The following is a 23,957-nucleotide window of genomic DNA, read 5'->3' as shown; positions in this document are numbered from 1 at the left end:
TGTCGAACTGTCGAAAGATTGTAAACCGTAATATATTGCTCACAATTAAACGCATTATTTTTCGATAGATAGTAATCTATCGTAAAGAAAAAATTTTAAATCACAATCTTACAATTTTCAAATCGTCAACTGTCCGAAGGCTGATTGGTCGGCCTTACAGTAGACCGCTCTGTGTCTACAGCGAAAATGAAACAGGTGTTAGTAAAATGAAATAAATGCATTTCAAGACATCAAGTATATATTTATTATTTAGTAAGTAATTAAGAATTCTGACATCACACGGTTATCAAAATAAAAAAATCAGAAACGTAAAATTATTTACTTCTCAAACACAAATCAACATTGGAAATATAATGAAATTTTCTCTTAGGATTACTGAAACTGCAAATATTAGCACCGCATATCTATCTTTCAACCTAACCTAACTTAACCTATGGTGGCGCGGGGCATATGCCGTTCAACCAATTAGGTGCGGTCCATAATGCGTTAAATTGTAAGCATTATTTTATGCTCCACATTCCACAATCTTTTTCCTTTTCTATAGCTTCATAATAGAATACCATTATTGTTGATGAAAAATCTTGTTAATTTTTTGTATACATTCCCAATTTGTCATTTGTCATGATCTCTCATTTCCATTGAATACCTCCTTATACCTCAATAAATATTTTCAAACATTCTAAATTAATCTGGCAAATATTGTAGGATGATTTTTTGTGAGTAGGTGTTCAACAGGCAGTTTGTATAAAACTAACATAAATAACAATCTTGAATCTGCTCATCTCACTCATAAATTTAAAGAAATTATAATTGGAATTTGAAAAAGTGGATGATCTGTTTATTGTTATTATCGGAATGATAACAATTTTAATGTTACTTCTCTTACTACTTTCCTGGAATTATGCCAGAAGGTGAGATACATTACATATTAAATTATGAAATTTGTTTACTGGTTTATTTTTAGTGAAAAATCTAATGTAAATAAACGTTCCCGATAGTTTCAAGGTCTCGAACGATTTGCATATAGACTGAAAAGTGACACGGACAGAATAAAAGATTTTAAATATAGAAATCACTTCATAATGTGATTGAATTGACTGTTGCTAAGACATTTAACTATTCTTAGGCATGAAGTTGTGAATGTGGATGTATTGTATATCTAGAAAGTAAAAAGCTGGTTACTCCTGATTCTTCTCCTTGTTTACATTAACTACATAATTCACACCAACACTACACCAGCTCTAAAATATCACATTTTAAATAATTGTAATGCAAGTATATTTATATAGAATTACATAACAATTTTACAATGATTTAATATCATGGAAAAAGCGAATGTAAGAATTATCTCAACATTTTTTTTTTTATTACAATGAGTAGTTTATTGATCCGCGCTGCTTGTCTGAGCATCTACGACCTTACGTAAGCATGTGAGAAAACAAAAACATCATCATCCTGCAATTTTCTTCTACTTCCCAAGGCGAAATCAGTACTGTAGTGGACAGGAGCTTCAAGTGTGGAACCATCAAAATAGAAGCGAGGCACTCAACAAGCTGACAACATACCACCATGGAAATGAATTGATAAGTGTACAGATCAACAAGAGAAATACATGTTGTATGAATTCAGTTTGATTCAGTTCTCTTATTGTTTATTTAAAAAAAATTCAAGCATATTCGCCTTATTTTGGTTAGGTCATTCATTTATTTGTTACCAGTATTTACAATTTGATTAGAAACTTTCAATACAAACTGGAGACAGGCTGTACAAACAATATATTATTTACCATAACCTACTATATCAAATTAGAGGCATTTACTTGCGGTATTATGCTATAATAATAGTTTATCCTTTCGGGAAGCGCGTAGGTTGACAGCACAATAGAAATATTTTTAGACAAGGGAATTTTGTTAATTTTGAAAGCGTTACTGTAAATGTATGTTCAATAATATATTTTTCAATTACGATATAAGCTAAAATGGAAATTACGTAGGTGAGTTGCGAACACGTTAATTATATTCTGTAGATGATACAACGATATAAATTTTTTCAATTCTGTTTTAATACTTCCATTTTCTCCTTCGATAAAATTTAGAAGTTTTCTCAATCTGTTCTACATGTAGCATATATTTGTGTCTGAAATATCGACAAGCGTACTCGATAAATGACCTTTTAATAATAAGATCATGCCTCAGTAAACAATGGTTATATCCAGCTAGAATTGTTCAATTTAGAAATGTGTCACCGCAATAAATTGAAACATATTAGAGGTGAAAATATAACAATATATTTATTATGTATAACTATTTGCTTGAAAAAGTTCTAAAAGACCATAATTTCAGTCCCGGTTTCAGTCAAGGTTATGGTATTGTGGGCCTTGGTGAAGATTCTATTGATAACAATTATACAGTAAAAAACGAGTTAAAGTTGTAAGTTCTTCGTCATTGTTGTTCCCCACAATGTAATTCTTGGCGAAAACGATTTGATTGTAAAGATTTCGTCACTTTCCCTGAGATTATCTACAAAAGTTCTGGACAAATTGAAAAATTGTATACATGTGTCTAAATATACGAAAGTAGTCATTCTCTCCATATCATAAAGGAAGACTATTACTATCATGGTAATATTGAACAAATTTCGCTATCCACTAATTATTATCATAATGTTTTTAGAAATCTCAGCAAAGAAAACACTCGGTGCTTGACGTTAGGAGACTTTTCATAGGAAAAGTTACTTCATTTTCAACATATCACTTTCCACCGAACCGTTTTTTGAATTTTTGTTTTTTCTTAAGTTTGACATTCAAACAAATCAGCATAATGTGGCCACGATAAAAAAAATTTAGAATTTAACGAAAATTTGCCATGATGAAACGCCAAATAACCAACAACTACAAACATAACCTACAAGCAACAAAGAAAATAATAATAAATCAAGTTTGAACTTCCACCGGCAACTAATTTTAAATTCCCAATGCTCATTCCATATCCTAATGATAAATAAAGAGAAACGTTCATTTTGAATATTTTGTAACTGGAATATGTATCCCATTTTGAAATTAGTCATTCTAATCTCAATCGAATTCGATGATCTATGTATAAATATTTTCTTTACAACTATTCGCATTTGTATTAAACACATATGGTATATAATCCAGATGAAATTCGACCTATATATCACGTAAAATTATTCGAAACATCATTCGGCTTCAATATTATTCTAATATTTTCATTGGCAACACCTACGTCTCTGTCATCAAGACAATTCTGTATGTATTCGCAATACGCGAACCGAAATGATAATAATAATAATCGGTGAATAAATTTGCGTGAAATATTTGGTTTATACATTGCGGAAACTATAATCATAATCGAGAATTTTTATTTTTTATCAGCGGTAATGTAAAGATGATGCATAAGATTGCGGCAGCATCTGTTGCGATGAGATAATGCCTTAATGTAAGCAAATAAATTATGTCGGTTACGTGTTCCTTCTTCTCTGTTGAGAATTTATCATAAACATTTATGTACATTACAAATTGTTGTGAAGCTGCGTATTATCCTGTCAATTCAATTGTTGATTTTGAACAATATGTACACTAGAATTATGATTTTTTTGGAACTGGAAAGTGACCGATCTAAATATTAGTAAAAGTCTTAAGTATATATTTTTTAAAGCATTTCAAAAAAAAAAAAAATAACAATATAGGTTTATGACCGTTAAACAGCAAGATATATTATTCTCAGCATATCTCAAAACATTTCAAGTGTGGCTTTCTATTTACCAAAAATATGAAAACTGGTTACATTTAACTTCACTGTGTTTTCATAGAAAAATTATTTTGTGTCATCAAAGACCCGTGTTATATCTAAAAATAAAGTGCAAGCACATTTTCCACTTCCAAATATTTCTTTGTTCATATTCAAGCATCCATAAAAACTAATTTTTGAGAGCCCAGATTTACAAGCTTAAAATTCTACCATGGGCAAAGATCTCATTACTATTAAGTTCTGGTTTGACGCGAACGGTTTTTATTTAAACACTGAGAAAACTTAACAATTACTTAATACGATCCTCAAATTCTATCAAGCTTCTTGGTCTACATATTGAAGGTGTCCTTCAGTGGTCTGTACTTTGACGAAAAAATTATCCTCTGTTTGTTTTTCCATTAAATTTGTGTCTAAACATCTCGTTTCTCGTACTGCTTCAACATCTTAACATGTACCTAACAATACCCACCTCTGATCTGGTAAAAAATTCCATCATCTTCAATGTCAAAAAATTATTCAGTCGAAATTCAAAAAGGTAATTACATTTAATAAGTTCCAATCTACCACAGATTGGCATGATTCAATTAAGTTTCAAATATACCCAGAAACTAACTTTTAATCTGTATAAATAAGATGGAAAACAATTGTATAATTATTATTATTGAGAAAAAAGATTAGCATACTGCGCTAGATTTGATTGGGACTTGAATATAAGACACACATTTTGTACACAAGTCTTGGAATTAGAAATTTTATTAAAACCTTATGTAACGAAACAAATATACTCACACTTTGGCTAAACAATGCTTTTGTGTTCATGCGTATGCTGTCATCATTTAAATTGCATAACTTTGAAACTGAATAAGAAATGTTGCAGGAAGAGACAAATTATTTTTATTGTAGAGTAGATCCCGATTTGCTATGATCTATAATTTGCGTCCGATTCTACTTTACATACAAAACAATTTAATCATAAAATAACGCAGTGTCGATAAATATTTTTCCAATGACGTGTTGGAAACAAAACGGAGAACAATTTTTTCGACGAAAGACTTTTCTTGTTTCGATGGTTCAGAGTAATATTCAAATTTTGATTATTACTATTGAATTGACTATTATATTGAACTCAACTCAATATTCTGTAGCTAAATTTTGAAACCATATACATACAACAATTGAAGAAAAAAATTGATGCGTTCGACATATTGTACTGAAGCTGCATGCTTCGCATTCCATCGATAGTGCACAGTCGAAGAAGTCAACTTCTAGAGAACAGAATATGCGTAATAACGAAGCTCCTTGCGAACTTATTGAGTTTCGGGAAATGTAAGGGACGAAGTTTAGAGAGTCCTTACCAAACCTGTTCAAACAGCATCTCATTGTACGTTTTTGTAAAGCTTAAACCTTGAAATTATAAGTTGTCAATGATCACGATTATTGGTATCGATAATCTCGTTTTAACTCGAATTACTAGTAGCTTTTGCTAAACTTTGGCAAGTAGTGCGTATTTCTACGGTTTTTTTCTAGCTAAACAGATATATTTTTTCAAATATCTGTATTCATATATTTGATCTAACCTAATCAGATTATCTGTTAATTTTCTGTAATTCATTATCTAATGTTTGCTGCAGTTTAACTACGTGAGAAAAAATTATTTTCACTTCATGCTGACGGTCTAATGCAATAAACAGCTAGAAAAAATTAGTATAGAGCAATTAAACTAGCCATGCAGACACTGTTAATTGCTAAATGTGCAAATGAGTTTTGATTGATAATTATGACAAAAAAATGGTATAAATTAGTACAACTGTAACAAGGACAAGCGCTCATCTCTATTCTAGACATGCTAAAAATAATCATTTAAACAAATCAACTATCAAACGATCCATCCTTCATCTTAAAGAAGATCGTGATCTTGATTAAAATGAATTAAATCATTTCAACAGTTTAAAAGTATTCCGCTTGTCAGTTCTTTGAATAGTTATTTAAAAAAAATAGTCTGACGATGACATCAGTGACTACAACAAATTTAGAATATGATTTACCTAATTAACGTCCCGCATTTAGGAAAAATACTAAAAAGAACATTAAGTTTATTGAAATTGATGGCGTGTTCACAGCAGCGCTTATTTCGAGTCAACTGTGTTCATATAATTAATACATGAAACATATTGTACTCACTAGATAACTAGATAACAAAAATATTTCAATGATATTCAATTCGACATTATTCGTTGGTAAATTTAGAAAACGTACGCACGGCGCGTTCTAAATATAATAAATTTTGGATAAATATCCAAAATAATTGATACGCGGTGCTCCACACTTAACCTTCAACTTTTCTTGAAACTTCAATGAGGCAGGGTTGTAGATTCTGTTGTCGTTGTCAACTGGATATACCAAAAAGCTTTCAATTATCCATGGTGTTGTCTTTAACATACTAAATAATATGAAATAACAAATGTAAAATAGAGAGTGCTCTCTTTTTAAAAAAAATATACAAACCGGAATGAACTGACCTTCATGTTGTTTTAACACCCATCGTGAGGTCCAGATACATTTCCTGTGATTACTTACATCAAAAAGCTCAAGAGAAAAAGATTTGGCTCGCAATAAAATGCGATTTAATATGTTAGATTCTATTTTGGATACAAAGACAAATCGTTTTACGAAACTGAACTTGTTGGAAAGAGATTTTTATCATTAAATTGTTCTATTAGTTGTTTCCAGGAGTCGTCAAATGATGTGTTCTTTGATAATTGAAGAACTTGTGAGAATGAAATGAATGAAATCCTGGAATCATGTTCACACATTATTAAATAAATAAAGATTCAAAAATATCACTAAATGTTTCTATTATTTGGAAAATTAGTCAAAAATTACAAAAATATTGACATTGACAAAATAGTTTTTAGTTCAATATTAGGAAGGGGTATAATCTCAAAAACCCATGTATGGGTAGGGTCTATTCTAGCTCTATATAGTCTTCACTAGATTATTTTCATTGCCATTTAAATTCTGGTTTCTAATATCCAAATTGCACTCTCCAATTTCTTGGAGAAATTGCATATTTATTGGAGGTATTCATCTTAAGAGCTGAACCACATCTGACTTGAAACAAAAGTGGCTTATCCTCTTCTTGCCTATGAAATCACTTTTTGGGGACTGGAGAACTGTAAGCGAGAAAATATGGTTTTGATAACTGAGAAAACTAGTTTAACTCAAGTTACCTCGTCTTGTGGCATATCCTCTTGTTCCACCAATTTCTTGAATAAAATCTTATATTACTCCACTAAGCATTATAATTATTTGATTTCTCAAATACACTACTCAATAGTAGTATCCCTGTTGAGACGTCTCTCAAATCATTGAGCAAGAATATTAATACTTTATCCTCTGACTCAAATGGATATTAAGATAAAATATAAATGTGTGCCGACTATTCTGCTGTAATCCAAAAGTAGATGAAAAAAATATTATGTTTATATGTAAATAAAAAAATAATTGTTAATGGTATAACGTCTACATTGTTATAGCAATCTATAATGCCAATAAATCAAGATAAAGATAAGACGTATGTAAAACCACTGAATAACTATATTCCCTATAAGGAGGTCAGGATTTATGAATCCGCAAAGATAATAATCTTGAGATCTCAAACTTTGCTTATTACGAACATAACATATCTTAACCCGTATCAATAATAATAATTTGATAATAAAGCTGGAAAGTAACCCGTTTATTTTGTTGCAAAATAACTGTTATGGAGATCAGTGTTTTCTCTATAATTCTCCCGAATTGGATTATATAGTAGCCTGATTTATCGATAATTATTTGTATCACATCTGTATTGAGATACGGTTCTGTATATGTTTTTTCCTATTTATATGATCTGCTATTTGTTGTCACGTTTATATTTATAATTATTTCAGTTGTTGCAATAACATCACTGCGGTTTTTTTCGTCGCTTTTATCATTTTCGATACGTTGCCAGCACTAATTTTATTGGCACAATGAACTGGCTTCACCAAAACCGAAATGATTCACTATTATGCAAATATTGGCATTTCGATTGATAAAATCGTTATTTTTATGTGTGATATGTCACGCATATGTCACAATTCACGCATCTCAATTTTCCATTAAGATATGTGATTGGTGCTACTTTTCAATAGGAAGCATTGTAATTAATAGTTACTAGGAAAAGCTGTCATTATCATCTTAAAGTTTGACATTTTGACAGTATAGGTATTTAGAACGTTTTGACATGCAAAAATTACAGTTTATAGTGGGTCCAAAACATATCGGCCAATTAATTGACGTAACTCGTAAGAATCCTATAACATTCTTCGGAAAATATCAATACTGTATTAGGAAAATCATCATGTAATAAAATCTAGCCCTATCTGAACATTAGTATGATCAGCATACATAATTATTTTGTCCAAGGATCCAAGAATTCTCTAAAATCTTATGCGAAATGTCTGCTATAAAGACCAAACTATCATTCTGAATATGCATATTTTGAATTGATTTCCTAACCTTACTTAGAGTTGCAAAAAGAAAAGCATTATCACTGTATATTTTTTCTCTCCTTATTTTCCTTGGTACTTTGATTAATACATCATTATTCAGGAATTTATTCCTGTGAGTCAAATCGTTAACGTCGCATTATACGAGGATGTTTTGAAACGATTGCTATGACGGATCTGGTGTTTTTTCGGTCACTGGTTCGCCACATTATTGGGTAGTCTTATTCCATGATAACGCGTCTGCTCACTCTGCAATCCACGTCCGCCGCCAACTCTTGACTCAACGTGGTGATTGCTTTCTCATTCACCGTACTTCCCTGACCTGGCACCTGCGGATTTCTTTCTGTTTTTTTTTTAATACCACTCACCGAACTTTTAGACCCACCTTTAATTCTATTTTGTATTTTCTATTTGTAGTTAATGTTTTTCATTTTCGTAAATTGTTGTTTTGTTTTTATATTATTCCATTGTTTTTTATCAACTGTGTCGACTAGTGTATGTATTGAACAATTTTCTTCTATTTTTTTTTTCGCCATTATTCTAATTAGTCATATGCGAACGGTGTGTTTTATGTTTACAAAATTTCATTTAATCACGAAATTAGAAAGATAATTGCAATTACAAAAATTTATTTTTATAGTAGCAAATGCTCTAATTGCTGCGTCCCTATTTTTAAACAGTTATATAAATGTTGAAAAGCAATTACTGTGAGATTTCAACAAATATTTTTTTGTCTGTAAATTGCTTGTTCAATAATACAGTTCCAGCCAAGCTGAATTTCAATTTCAATTATTAATATTAACCTGCATTCAAAATAACAAAAAAATGCAAATAGTTTTTTGTATAATATTATTATTTCAAAACTTTATTTAATTTTTAACCAGAATAAATTTGCCCAAGTTAGAGTAACACGAATATAAATAAACTATGATAAAAGTCCATTTCACTCTAAAAGGAAACAAATTTATTGAATTTTTAATATTCCCAAATAACACTCCAGAATTTCACTAAATAAAAATAAATATTTTAGAAGGTTTATCGGCAAAACTTCAACAGTGATCCTGTGCTTTTCTTTTGTAGTATTAACCCTCTTGTTTAAATATTTTTTACTTGTTCTTCCTCTTTTCATTTCTCAAATTCTCATCACATTTGGTATTGCGTTTTATTTTGACCAAGTTACATCCATGAATTTTCTATCTCAATATGGATTATTTGCTTGGATGACACTAATTCACAAAATTTAACTTTTCTTTCGTTACCGCGAATATTGTTTGAACAATTCAATCATTTTTGGTATATATACGGAGAATATGTATTAAAAAATTGTAGAAAACTTATTATATCAGAATTAGTGAAAAATAGTACTTATTTTGAAATGCTCTTGGATAATAAATAAAACCTTTGGGTCCAATTGTGTTTGTAAGTTTTGTGTGGAATATTTAATATTAAGGAAAGTGGTAAAAGAAGAGGCTTCAAAATTTTAACTCTATTTGGCGAAAACTACGAAATCATCACGTAAAAGATTTAAATATTAAACATTAATCGACCTAAATTGCAGTATCCAAGTACTAATTGTGTTCAACGTCCAGTGCAGCAATCAGTCGACTCTTCAGTGCTTAAAAATAAAAAAAAATGCGATGAAGGACCAAGCTCATCACAAAATGATCCGGATTTTGAAGATATGACAAATGATCCAAAATGTTTTTGGAGAAAACGGTACTACCTTTTGTTCAGATGTGAAAAATTGTTGATAAAAATAGGCATGAAACAATACGAATTAGTAGGGCTAAACAAAAGCATTGGGTAAGGATAAACTTACCATTGAGAGAAAATATGGAGCCTGGAAAGAAAAATATTGTCCAGAATTTATTAGTAGGTATCCTTTCACCATTACATATGAAACAGTTTTAAATCACTGAATAAACAGAAACTGCTTTTCTTACAATTGCCAGAAATTTCCTCAAATCAAACAACTTACCAAAGATAGTCCGTCTAGAAATTCTATGACTTAGTTAGAACTAAAGGTTCGGACAGCTTTCGTCTCTGTGATGCATAAAAATCTTGTTAAATGAAAAATTTTAAGTGCAATTCCACTTCCTCCATAGTCACATCCGGAAAATATGAGAGATATGAGCGAAGAGCAGGGAGAGCGTATGCATATACACGAACATTAGCAGGGTTTTTTAAATAGAAATATGTATTTACCTATTTGTGGTCTCCGATATGTTTTATTTTTCCAAAATCTAAACATCGAAAAGAGTATTAAAACGAAGTTTTTTAGAATCCAATTTTTTTATACCTACATAGCTGAAACTCAGTAACCAGAGCTGATAAAACTCTTCTAAATATATTTTTGAAAATAGCATCATATATAGTGAGCAACTTTTTCGCAACAGATGTCCTTCTATCAAATTTACGTTTGTTTGAAAAAAAAAACAGTTGAAGTTTTCTCCAAAGTTCTCCAAGTAAAAGGTAACAATAAAATCTTCCAACTAATTATCCCAACAGTTGATGATTTAGCTTCCGCTTCTGGATCAAGTGGTCCGTTACGACCCGCGTGAATACCTGTGACAGTTCGTCGGCGGTGGCGCAAAACAAATACCTACGCGCGCCGGCGACCAACCACCGGCGGATCATATAGACACACATGCCTTAAAAGATTAACACACTGCGTTCTGTTTCATTCGGTCGCCAGCTCAACGTTTAGTCGGCTGTGGTTGGTCGGTGCTGTTCTTACGATACGCGGCAAGCTTGATTTCAAGTGCGAAAGCTTGCGAAATTTTTAACGGTATAATTTTTTTATTATTTGGGCATGTGTTATGTGCATTGTGAATAGTTTTCTCTTCCAAATTATCGCACTATTTTGCTGGTAAATTTTGTTTTATTTCACAATGTTTTTTCGGAAAAAATGACTAAAATATTACTAAGAGCACCATCTTTTTCCTCGTGCTTTAGAAATTTCTCAATATTTGTGTTCTCATTGAATATTAAGAACATGCATAATTTTTTATTACTAAAATTTGGGTCTTATATCAATTCACTCTTATTTCAATGCCTGTTGTTTCCAGATTTCAAACTACAATTTTAGGTAGTTCCAAAGAGTAAAAAAATGGAAAGATTTCGAAACTTCTAATAATTTTCCATTTATAAAATATTAGATATGTCCTGCATCATGTTTTTTATCATTACAAATTTTTATTTCGTTAGGGTAAATTTGAAGATACACCTCTATGTTATTTTCAAATCGCACTAACATTTGGATTTGTAAACAGATCAAAACTAACAAAATTTTCTCTACAACTTGCAAAGCTTCTCAAAAATAACTCATCATGTTTATATTAATAATAATATTGAGGAAGAAATCGAAAAACTCTATTCATATTTTTATTATTTACGTTTTTTATTTTGTATTATTTTTTCGTTTTAGATATTAGATAAATCTCAGAATAAACTTAAAAGAAACTTCTCTCGAATGGGAGTAAAAAATATAAAAATTCACATTGATATTTTAATAACTACTCCAAATATTTTAGATTATTTTAGACCACTTTCTGTAATAAACAGAGATGTTTTGTTTGCATTGTTTGTAATTGCGATGGGTGAAAAAACTTCTGAATACAAAGAGTGAAAAATCAAGCAGTTACCACCATTACCTCAGTCAGTATTTCTCTGTCAATAAGAGAGACTATAAAAACTGTTTTGACCAATAAAACGATAGTTAATATACAGTATTTGATTCTCCAAATATGTATTTTTTAAAATTGTTGTTCATGAGATATCCACAGAAATCTCTGTAGAATATCAATCAATGATCAACCTATTTTTGGAGAAATCTTGGACTGTATACGTCATTGAAGTAATGATTAATGTAGGATAACTTATTTTATCAATCAACTATTTTATTATTAGAAACTGTTCTAGCCAATATAAGATCCGTCACATAACTAAAGTTATAAAGTATGACGAAGATCTGTAGATAGAAATTGTGAATATGCTTCTCAAAGGTACCAATGCATTGTTGGTCAAGAATATTCTACAATGTAACTCTTGAAATACGAACACTCGTTTTTGGAAAACGTAAATTCAATCGAGAATTTGAAGGCAGTATTAGTGCGATAGATACTTTTAAAAAGCAGTTCGTTAAAAATCACTTTTGTAATCGCTTCGTCTTCAAAATAAATATAAAAAATAAAAAGGTCAGTTGAACTTGTTGATTTTTCATTGATTCTCACTGTTGGATTATACTACTTTATACTAGTGGGATGTTGATAAATAACAATGGAAAATTAATTATATCACAACGCTAGCATCTACATACATTTCTCGATAATATTCTTAGTAACCTTGATTACACCTTCTGACGTCATTTTATTATTTCGTTATCTGTATCATAATTTAACAGTTAGCTTTCTATAAGGTTTAATATTCTTCCAACAACCCAATTCTGTTGAAACGTGGATAATTATAAAGTTGAGAGGCTGATACAAAGATTAAATATAATGCGTTAAAACTCATTTGTGAATCTATTTTCTAGAAAATTTTCATACTACATGGTTTTATAAGTATATTTCGTTTAGTTCCATTTATCTAAACCAATAATAACGCATATCTCATAAAGGATTATTGTTTTAAATTGTGGGTAGGCCGAACGCAAATAACAAAGTGTAAAAAAACAATACCTTAATACCACGATTGTTAAAAAGGTAATTCATTTTATAGTGGTTAATATCAATGTTAAAGAGTCGTTCAACCTCAAAATTATTACCAAAGAAAACATTCGTTTAGATAAATATGATTTTTTTAAATTTAAAATTTAAACGTAAATACTAAAAGTTCAACACAAAAACTGAAGCATTTAAATATTTTAATGAATTTTCTTCAAGTTTTCATAAATAACCGTTTTTAGTCATTTTTTCCGATTTATTTAATTGTTTTTTCGTGCATAACGTTTTTTCATCATTTTACTTTATTTTTTATATTTTCGTAAATGCATTACTCGTTTTATATGATGCAATGCTGGTTTCTTTCATAATTGTTTTGTAAATAAAATAATTACAATATTATGTCAAATATTTACTGTATGTGTAGCATTCCCAAAAATATACGTCCAAGTTATCTTATCTTTTCACATTCGTTAAAAGACAGGTACGTTCAAATTAACACGGTACTTTTATAACTATAATTGTAATTTAAAACGGTATATTTGATAGTCTCTATCATTCGATTAATTCGATTAAAGACAAAATTTTTACCTATTAAAAATTGTTTTTAAATATTTTAACAACTACCAAATTTTCTCTCTATATTTATAAGTAATAATAATTCCTGAGAAACTGTATAGTATACAGAAAAAAGTTCACAACTTTATTCATTAGATTTTAAAAAAATGCCCAATTACGTCGAGTTGTGTTCTGAGATGCGTTACAGTCATCTGTCGTTTGTCAATTTCCACTTTCCAAAACCCTTTTTTTAGAACAGGAAGTTTATACATAACGCTCTTAAAAATTAAATGTAGGTAACTTGTTCAATGATGTTCCATAGAATTGTCGCCGCTGGAAATTGAGTTGAACGTTCCAAAGTATTTGAGGGGTTAAAAGATTAGTTTTGTTCCCTACATAACCTTTCAATAGGTCATTTAATAAAATATATTGCCTAGGAAATCGTTCATTCAAAATTGCAGTATTGCTGTACGTTGACAAAGAATGTGTCCCCCTTAGAAGAAAAATCGATATATTCCAGCATTTTCCTTGAAATCTAATGAATACTTCATTTTCTGTGAAAAGTACTCATTCTCCAATATTGGAACCGTATTTCCATATCAATTTTTATGTAAAGTATTAAAAGAGTGATTCAGTTTCTATATCCAATTTTTATTAACGATCTACAAGTTGGTTAATGATTCAGTTTTAGTTTGATATTTGATCCATCCATCTCATGTTGAGATCCACCCTTAATCTGGAGGAATTTGCCTTCCTTCTGTAATTGTTATTCAAATTTTAGTTGGTAACAGTCAACTCCTTTATGATGATAATTAGTTTTTCTAGTCTCAGAGATTTCTATTTCAACTCTGTTTATTTTATATTATCTCGTAATAATTTTATTGATTTCTTTACGTAGATGGACTTGTTCATACTAATAGTTGACTATGCTTTTATTTATAAAATTGAACGAATATTATTCTTTTTTAAATATAACCTGATAAAACTAAAACTTATTAGAATGTTGAACATGGGTCTCTTTTCCGAAATATATCCCCGTTGATGTAATTATGGATCCTGTATAGAATACAAAAATCGTTGAAGCAAGCTTTAGATGGGATTCCACTCACATCTTATCCTAATCAAATATTCTATTTTTCAATTTATCCAATTTTCTATGTTATCAAAAGATTTACAAAAGCGATCTGTGATGGATATTGGCAGATGAGCCCATGCAGATTTTTTTAAATAAAAACCTCTTATCTTGTATCAATTTGTCAATTAAATTATTCAGGACGTTGCTGTTCTACTTTTTTAAGAAAGACACAAGTAATTAACACATTCTCGGTCGAATTTGTTGTTGAGGAACGAAAATCTTTGATCGCGGTTCGTCAACAATTCGTCTCGTTCTTTCATTAGTGAATGTTTAGAAACGTGATTGACTACTAACAAATCTTTCTCACAAGTTTGAATTTCTATAGTCTAGCAATGTCAGAATGGCACAAATCTTCAAATAAATCTTTTAATAAAGTCATTCCACTAAAAGCCTTATGTTTTCACATATTCACCCAACACATTGGAGCAAGTGAAGATCGGAGTGCTGGAATAGAACTAATCAAGGTATTTTGGAAGACATAGTGAAAGCTCAAATAACGAAATTGCTCGGACATGTGAGGATGTAAGACCAGAAATTGTAAGAAAAGATATGCTACAATAGCAACGACAAAAAATTGTAGCAAAAAAAGTTACGAGAGATCGGAAGAAATGTAGAGAAATTAACGAATGAATACAATTATAAACTGAGGTTGATTACACCATTTAATATTTTTAGCAATTTTTATAATTTATAATTCAGAATAGGAGACAGATTCATTGTTCCATCGCAAAACATACTTGAGATGTACGAAAAAATGGATTACTGTAAAAAATTGACACTACTGTATGTGAGTTTAGATGACGATGATGCTATATTAACGACAGAAAGAGGTTGAGAGCGTCGTTGAGCGGGTTTGGGCCATTATTGTTGTTGATTTGGTATTCCCTAACGAAATCGCAATACTGTTCAAGCTGATCATTTTAATCCCTTTTATACATAAGCTACTGTAACTTGTATCGATAAAATACAATTAATTTATTAATTCCACATTTCGTCATTCAGCAGTAGGAGACGAAGAGTTTCAATACATCAACAATACAGTGTGTAAAGGAAAATCTGACTATCAATAAATTATTAAATATTCAACTGAAATAGATATACCCTCATACTAAAGAAAAACCCACACATTTAATATTAATTATGTATGATCAAGACTATAAAAAATCAAGTCAATAAAAAAGTCATTACTAAAAAAATACATATTGTGAGCTTGGGGCACTAAACTAATGTGTGAAAGTTTCTATTTGAAGTATGGTGATTATAGACACTTGAACTAAATATAATACAAGTGCTATACGGTTTTATAGCTTTTGTGAGTGATTGGTTATTTTTAGACGCTCGATTGGTAATATCAAAGTCAATATTACTAATTTGTACACCTACAAACATCAGGAATTTCATTTTTTTTTTAATACGTAACGTGCAAAAGCATCTATTGACCTTCGAGTCATTGAGAGAAGTTAATTACTAGACTTGCAAATAATTCAAGATCTTTCTTATGACAATAACTGTTATATTATTATTTTGTATGACAACTTTACTATTATCGAATTAGATTGCGAAATATTTTATTTAATGTTATAATTTTGTTTAAACGGTTCTAAAATAGAAAAATGATTTTGGAATCGATAGGATTGTGCAAAATGCTGTCGGGCTCATGATGAAAAAGGAACCAGAATTATTAATTTTCTCTCATATTTCGTATGAAAAACTTGATTTTGTGTAATTTAACAAGAATTTAAAATATAACATTTCATATTAGAACAGCTTTCATTTTATAACAAAACATCCAAAATCCATTAATTCGGTGTTGAAATGCGTTTAATAACAATAAACTTGTACTGGAATATATTATAAACGCAATTCGCGACCCAATGTAATATCTAATTGATCTATCCAATGTCAGCCGTGCTAATGTCAAGGTGACATTTATTTTTAAACAATGAATTCACATTGTATCCTAATTAGTGCTGGATAAATATCACTAAAATGTATCCTTTTTACACAGATGAGATGGAAAAATCTAAATAACGGTAATGATAATACTCACAAATATTAATTGAAAATTAAAAAATTCGGCGAATTATTTTATTAAACACAATTATTAAAATCTATTAAAACTAGACTAGTAACGTCCTTGAGCACTATAATAGTCAATTGCATGTTTTTCATATCGAGGAATACTGTAAACGGGACCTTATTAAAACGTATATTAAAAAGCCAAAACGAGATCAAATTTGTCACTACTTGTCTCAACACATAAAATTCATTTAACGTACATTTTGATTATACCTCGTATATCTTCAATGATGGAGAGTTCGAAGTCGAAATGAAAAAATAACGAACAGCGTTGGTTGTTTTTAGTAAGAAGCAAATATTGAAGCAAAATAAGACTCATCCATTGAAACAAAAATTCATTTATAACGTTCAAGATTGTAATGACTCTACGACTTTTATATAATAATTGAATGATCGGTAATCATACTTATCATTCCATTTTCTGATAAAGAAACGGACATATTAAACGGAATCGCTAGATCATGAAGTCATGATGGACATATCAATTTGTATGAATTTTTTAGATAAAATTATTGACGCTCTATTAGAAAATAATACTCTTTTTTTGCAGAAGAACTAAGTTCCGAGAAGGATCATTTACGCCTCATTTCTATATTCGCGTGAAAAATTTTCTGAACCATCGTTTTCCGGGTAATTGATTTGGTAGAAGAAATGGATAGCCGAATCATTTCTTTAGATCCTCATCTTCGATATATCAAAGTCTAGTTGAAATTTTATGTTAATAACAAAAACTATATTATTTTATCAAGATTCTAAATCAAAAAGGTAAAAAGTGATTCTAACAAGGAGAAATTTTTTAAAATTGGTTCCTAAGCGAGACATATTTTAAACTCTCCCATTATTGCTTTGAAAAATTAATTTTTTCTAGTCTATTGATTTACGTTAATTTTGCAATAACACGAAACTTGATACTACTGATATGTAATACTTTAAATACTCGGCCCACATTACTGCCAAAATATAGCAACCGTTGCAGAACTTTTTCATAATAGAATTTGTTGTGTCTACATTAAGTCACTAATTCAATTGACTTTGACCAGGCATAAGATAAGATAATACGAAATATCCAAGTGTTTTATACAACAATAGCATGGCTAGAAGATATATCACGTTTATGAACAATATGATAAATTATGCTCCTGTTGAATAACTTGTTGATAACTTGTCATAGTTTTCAAATAATGCCAAAATACTGGAAACGCAAAAATTATGTATGAATATATCTACTACATGCACACAGCAAGGGTAACCAGAATGATTTTGGATCAGGTCCATTATCTATGATAATGCCATACACATATGAAATTACAATAGATCCAATTAGTTTTCATAGAATGAACAATGACTTCCGTTTTTTTTTTGATTGTCAAATCGATGTTTCATAGTCTTGTTACTCAACACTTCATCTGGAACTTGTAACGTGTAAAAATTGTTTGTCAAAAGAAGATTCCGTTAATAGAAATATTCAAAACATTTTCATTATTATCTATTTCGTCCTATTTGTAGATTATTTTCCATTCCAATGTTTTTTTTATGTATTTTGGAAATAAACATATTTTATCAAATGGAATTCGCATATTCCTTTTGGGCATTTATCCAAATACTTCACCTGTGGTTTTATAATGCGCCATCACTCTTACGTTTAGAACTATTAGATAATATTATGAAAAAATATCACAATTGATAGAAGATGTAAATGATTATGAAAATTCATTAAAGCATATTTTGATAAATGGCTAACAACGTTTCAACTGAAATGAGATTTTATTTTAGAAACATTTCAAACTAAAACTTAACTTTATTCTCTTAGTTTGTGCATAAACTGCTTCGAGGAACACATTTAACATCAACCAGTTAATGTGAAACATATTCTAGATTATTAAGAATTAAAATCCATGATAGTTAGTCTCACATACGTCAGTTGTTGTTGGAAAACATCTTTATTTACATCCAATGTTAGTTTACCGTAGATATTGGAAAAGCTGTTAAATTTCAAAATTGATATAAATCTTTGTGTTCAATATAAAAATAAGGAATTTATTTCTATGCGAAATGAACTGCTAATTTTCATAACTGTTAAATCTATCTCCTTGTTCAACATAACTTTTGCTCTTCATAATTTTTCATTGTAAATTACGTTAGTATCTGCAAATTGATACTTAATATTCGCAGTATAGCCCATCGTATTCTATGGCTTAAATCCAACGTTCAACAAGCTTTTTGAGATCTTGATGAAACCATTTTTTTGGATAAGATGCGAAAATTGTCTCACTGCATTTCCAACATCTCTTTTTGATTCAATTTTTTTCTCGCGTAAGAATTTCTCCGTGGATCTAAATGAATAGTAATCTGACAGTGCAAGGTCTAGACTAAATGCTGGATGTTGAAGAAACACAAGACTTCCTGCTGGAATCGACCTCTTTGCTACGGGTTCTGGTAATTATCCTTTGTGTGTCCAATGATTTTCTATGTTTGGAATATGGAGATAAATCCATTTTTCATCGCAAGTAACAAAACCAACTTTCGGGAGAGCAAGGAGCGTCTAATCGACACATTTCGCTTGAATCTACAACACTGTGCCGTTCGCTCATTAAATGTGTCTTACCCATAAATTCCAGATATTTTGCTTGCTGTCCCGCCTGCTTTAAACTTTTGTTTCCAATAATGAATTTCATATTTTTAGCACTGTTATTATAAAAACTGCGTACTGCGTCCTCAATAAACGAAGTGAGAATTGATTGAAAGAAAGTAAATTAATTTTACTCTTCATAAAAAATTAGAAACTAGTCTTAAGAAGTTTCGACATGTTCAAATTGAGGCGTAGGAATTTTGGCATCTCAAAACGACATTACTTATGAGATACTCTTCATAATTTACAGACACCTACTTTTTTTTTAATTCCTCTTGCAGTAAATTTCTTGTAAATTTGTTTTGAATGTGCAAAAAAATTTCCTGTTTACATATTTTTCAACTAAATATAATAGTGCTTGCGTTAGTATCCATTTTACGCAAGATTATCTATGCGCATAACATATACATAAACCAGAAAAGCGAATAGTCCTTTCGTCGAGTTTAATTCAAACCGTGGACAATAAAAAAACAAATGAATAATAATTGTACGATAAAGTACAAGTTTTAAACTCTATTTTTTTTATTTTTAGCGGCAAATATCAGGCCAGCTAGAAAAACTCAAAGAAAAGTCATTTCCTTTCTTGTTGCCTCTCGTGAATAAAGCAAAAGGGATTAGGATTAAATAATTTTTATGCGTGAAATATCTGAAATCTGAAAAAAAATCTCATAGGAGATTCCTTTTCTTTTGGACATGTGCTACTGAATTTGTTCTAGCTATATAGCGTAGAGAGGAAAATACAGGTGGATTATCACGCAGCTACATGTACTTAGATAGAAAAGTCTTGAAACACCGAACATTGAATTAGTCATGTTGATGATTATCACCTATTTTTATATTCTAGAGCCTTACATCATTCCAAGAGTCCAGTAGACTGGACTAACTTAGTTTTTATTTTTAAGCTTAACCAGGCATCACCGTTCAATTTATATATACGACATTAAAGTCTTTAAGTAACACCTTCATGGGCAATTTAACAACAATAAAATGTGTAGTTAGAAATTTACTTTAAAACAAAACAGACAAAGAAAAATTCTTATCAGTTCACCTAATGCAAAGTGAAAAAACTTTATTTCTTAATAAATACTTTTATCGATCTATTTGTACGTACAACTTGAAAGGCCGAAATAAAATGTGGAATGGTAATATTGTGCAGAAAATCCACTGCGAAAATATAACTTGAAAATATGTTTCGTAATCAATTACATTTTCTTATAAAATAAAAAAAAGTTTCTATCAGTTAACTAATTACTTCTGAAAATGGAATGAAAATTACTCTTAAGAACGCCAGATCGTTTGATAGTTTGTAATTTTCTTTACTAATATCTTCCTACGTTGGTGGTTATTTGTTCAGCTTCATATAAAAGGCACCTAGTTCTAGTATACTATGTTGTAGGTGGAATTGTGTAATGATACAATGAAGGTAGGATTTGTTTGTGCAGTTTTACTAATTTTTTGTATAATCATAAGTATCTTTCCAAAAGGTTCTTCAGTAGCTTTTATATCTTACTTCTTATATTAGAAGTTGATTGATTAGATGTGGCATCTGGACTTAAATTTCATCCCAACTAATTGCTATTTAGTCCTAATCGATCTCTCCAGTATTTGTATCATAATTTGGAGAAAAAACCTCATTCACATCATATTCAATCACGAAACGCTTTCCATAATATTTCAATAATTACCAAATATACACCAACGAAATAATGGTGGAGGGTCTTCGATAGCTTAAAGATATTTTATATATGCACAGTAGTAGTTTTCTGTAAAATTTTTTTTGTTCTCTTACACTATCGATTAATTTCAAATAATAACATTAATTAGAGTAGCATTAAGAAGACCTTAACTAAAGAGATACAGAAATTGTTCCCAAATCTATATATTCAAATTCGGAGAAACATAGAATTCCAGTAATTGCTTACTAACTGACTTTCGTTCGTCATTTCTTTAGCAGCAGTATCCCAATCACCTGTTTGAATTAACAAGTTTTTCTCTTTTTTGTATTTTCTCGACTGTTTTTAAGGTCGATTAACATCCCGATTGTTCTTTGTCCTTACCTGATTCATTTCCAATTTCAAATCGTTCATATTTTCAAAGAATATTTAGTGAGTTTCTTTGAGGGTATGAGAGGTACTAGTTGAAATAGATGCAACCTCATTAATTGTTATGTTCTGTTTAACACACCTCGTATAAATATAGTAGAACGTGCGAATAACGACTGACAACGGATAAACCAATTTCCATTGATTCTACATTGGGATAAGTTTATTTTGCAATGTCATTCGAATGTTTATTGACAAAAAAAAAACGAAAGAAAAAACTTGTTAAAACATAACACGAGGTAAAGTTACATTTTATAGCCAACAAAAGTAAACAGTTACTAACGTTTTCGAATTGGCTACAAACAAAAATGATGGAATGAAATACATCAGTGAATCCATAAAGTCCTCGAAAACAGTTTTTGATATTTGATATATCTATGGAAAATTTAAATAAAAAATGACGAGAACGATGTTGTCGATGAATAAAAGATGAAAGCGTTATATGACTTAAAATAATTACTGTACTATTATCAGCAAATGTATCTGTATTTTCAAGTAAAGCGGTTAATGAAAGATTAATCATCTTATATTATAGTCACAATTAGCTTTGTTACTAACAAATATAACAGCAGTCGCCAAGGCAACAGTACTAATACGATTTTTGATTATTTTCGTATCTAGTACACAAATTTTGCACAGAAGCCATTTCATTTAAAATTATTCTATACAGCGTGAATATCCAAACTGTGTGTTCTCTATTCCAAGGTTTAATATATGTTCCAACGGTTGTTTCTACAACCTCGGTAGTATATTCTTCCTAATGTACACCTGTCAAAGTTTTGAATATATTTCTATTCTAGAGATTATTAGCATTAAAAATACAAAACTACATATTATTAAACAAATTTTTCCACCACTTCCGTTTGTTTGTTTTTGATAAACTCATCTCAAAAACTACTGCACGGTTTTTCGTCTAATTCTCACCAATGTATAGAAAGGTTTGGGTATGTGATGTGTCAGTTTTCATCGAAATGGCCTAATCTCTATGAGCCATAACAAAACAATGCATAGTGGTATATTCATCTTCTATGGATCCCAAAAAACTTCGTGAGGAAGCTGACGGGTGTGAAGATATAAATCATTAATATTGTTGGCACAATTAAAAATTTGAATCCATCCTCTGGAGGATATAAAATGAATAATATAAAAAGATAAAGGAAATCATCGTAATCGAAGCTGTTCTAGAGAATTTCTCAGAGAAATGCTTTATTGACGTTGCTATAATGAGGACCATAATCGGAGTAAATATTTTATTAGTGTCATAATAGACGGAAAGCACATTGCTTAGCAATGCGTTTTGTGTACAAAGAAAATCCTCATTATTCTGGTTTTGTTATTATGCGACATAGTTGTGTGTTTATTTTAAAAGTAATTGATAAATATTATGAGGTGATGAATGGAACAATGTTTTTTCTCACTAAATTTGAAAAAAAAATTGTAGCACCAGTGGTAGTATTACTTATTCTTATTATCATCCAATTTTTGCTTCTACACAAACTGTCTAAAAGTGAAACAAGCCTAATTGGAAAGAAAACGAAAAATTAAACCACGGCTTAATTCACGAATGTGATTTTGATATTAAGATATCAGGAAGGATCAGGAAATTGTATTGAAGGAAATGGTGGGCATTTTGAGCATTTGCTTTTTTATTTTTGTTGACAATTTTGTTATTGTTACATATTTTTTTATGAAAAAATTAAAATTTATTGAAATTTTTAGAACCAAATAACTCGATAACCGATTGAGTTACTCGAATCAAAGAAGAGTAACTTTTTTTTGTAGAATTTAATGCTTTTTAATATTTTTTTATTATTTTAGTATTAAGTTTAGCCCACAAAAAGTTTACTTTGATCTAACAAACAAGTGTAACTAGAGCCCTCACTTAGCAATGTTAAATTAGAGTCCAAAATATGATTTCTTATACCAAAAAACGTAAAATTGCCAATTTTCAAAGAGAAATTGCGAAAATCAAAATTTAAATTTTAACTTTGAACACCCCGTATCTCGGAAACTAGCAATATTTGCATAAGGCATGTTGAGCAGAATCATCATATTTTGAGGTCTAGAATCTACGGTTCAGAGATTGGACATTCTCAATGAATCACCCTGTATTGAATACAAAGCAGATAAAAAGTTTTCCATTTTCAAAATTCCATTGGTTTATGAAATGTGTACCAAAGAGTTGACGACTTTTAGATAAAAAAGTGACAGAACGTATAGGAATTGAAGGAATTAAATGATGTATTTTTTTATCAGAAAGTTTTCGAATGGTTAGAAAGTTTTGAAAGTAATAGAAAAGTTGTCTACCTTAAGATATGTCTCACTTTCAATTTCCCCTGTCAAATTATATCTTAAGAAATACCCACCTAGAAATAACTTCGAAAATACCTTCTTTTTTTGATATTTTTCTGGTATTTTTCTTTAGAGACCGTTACCGGTCCGGAAGATTGACATTGTTCGTTTTAATTTTGCATAATTCAGTATTTTGATG

At 30.0% G+C, this 23,957-nt stretch overlaps 1 protein-coding gene across 15 annotated transcripts in view; it reads left to right on the top strand.

Moving 5' to 3' along the window:
- LOC130451859 (basement membrane-specific heparan sulfate proteoglycan core protein) overlaps positions 1 to 23,957 on the top strand; it is a 243,593-nt gene that overhangs the window by 130,723 nt on the left and 88,913 nt on the right. Inside the window, exon 1 of one of the 15 annotated variants that reach the window (XM_056791195.1) lies at positions 10,985 to 11,171. The exons of the other annotated variants lie outside the window; for them this stretch is intronic. The gene's annotated coding sequence lies outside the window, so the exon portion shown is untranslated. Of the gene's footprint in view, positions 1 to 10,984; positions 11,172 to 23,957 lie in introns of those variants that run through there. 15 annotated transcript variants of the gene reach the window in all.

This window comes from Diorhabda sublineata, chromosome X (genome assembly GCF_026230105.1).
Source record: "Diorhabda sublineata isolate icDioSubl1.1 chromosome X, icDioSubl1.1, whole genome shotgun sequence".
NCBI lineage: Eukaryota > Metazoa > Arthropoda > Insecta > Coleoptera > Chrysomelidae > Diorhabda > Diorhabda sublineata.
Note: the sequence above shows the minus strand (reverse complement) of the source record. Positions and strands in the feature narration are given on the sequence as shown.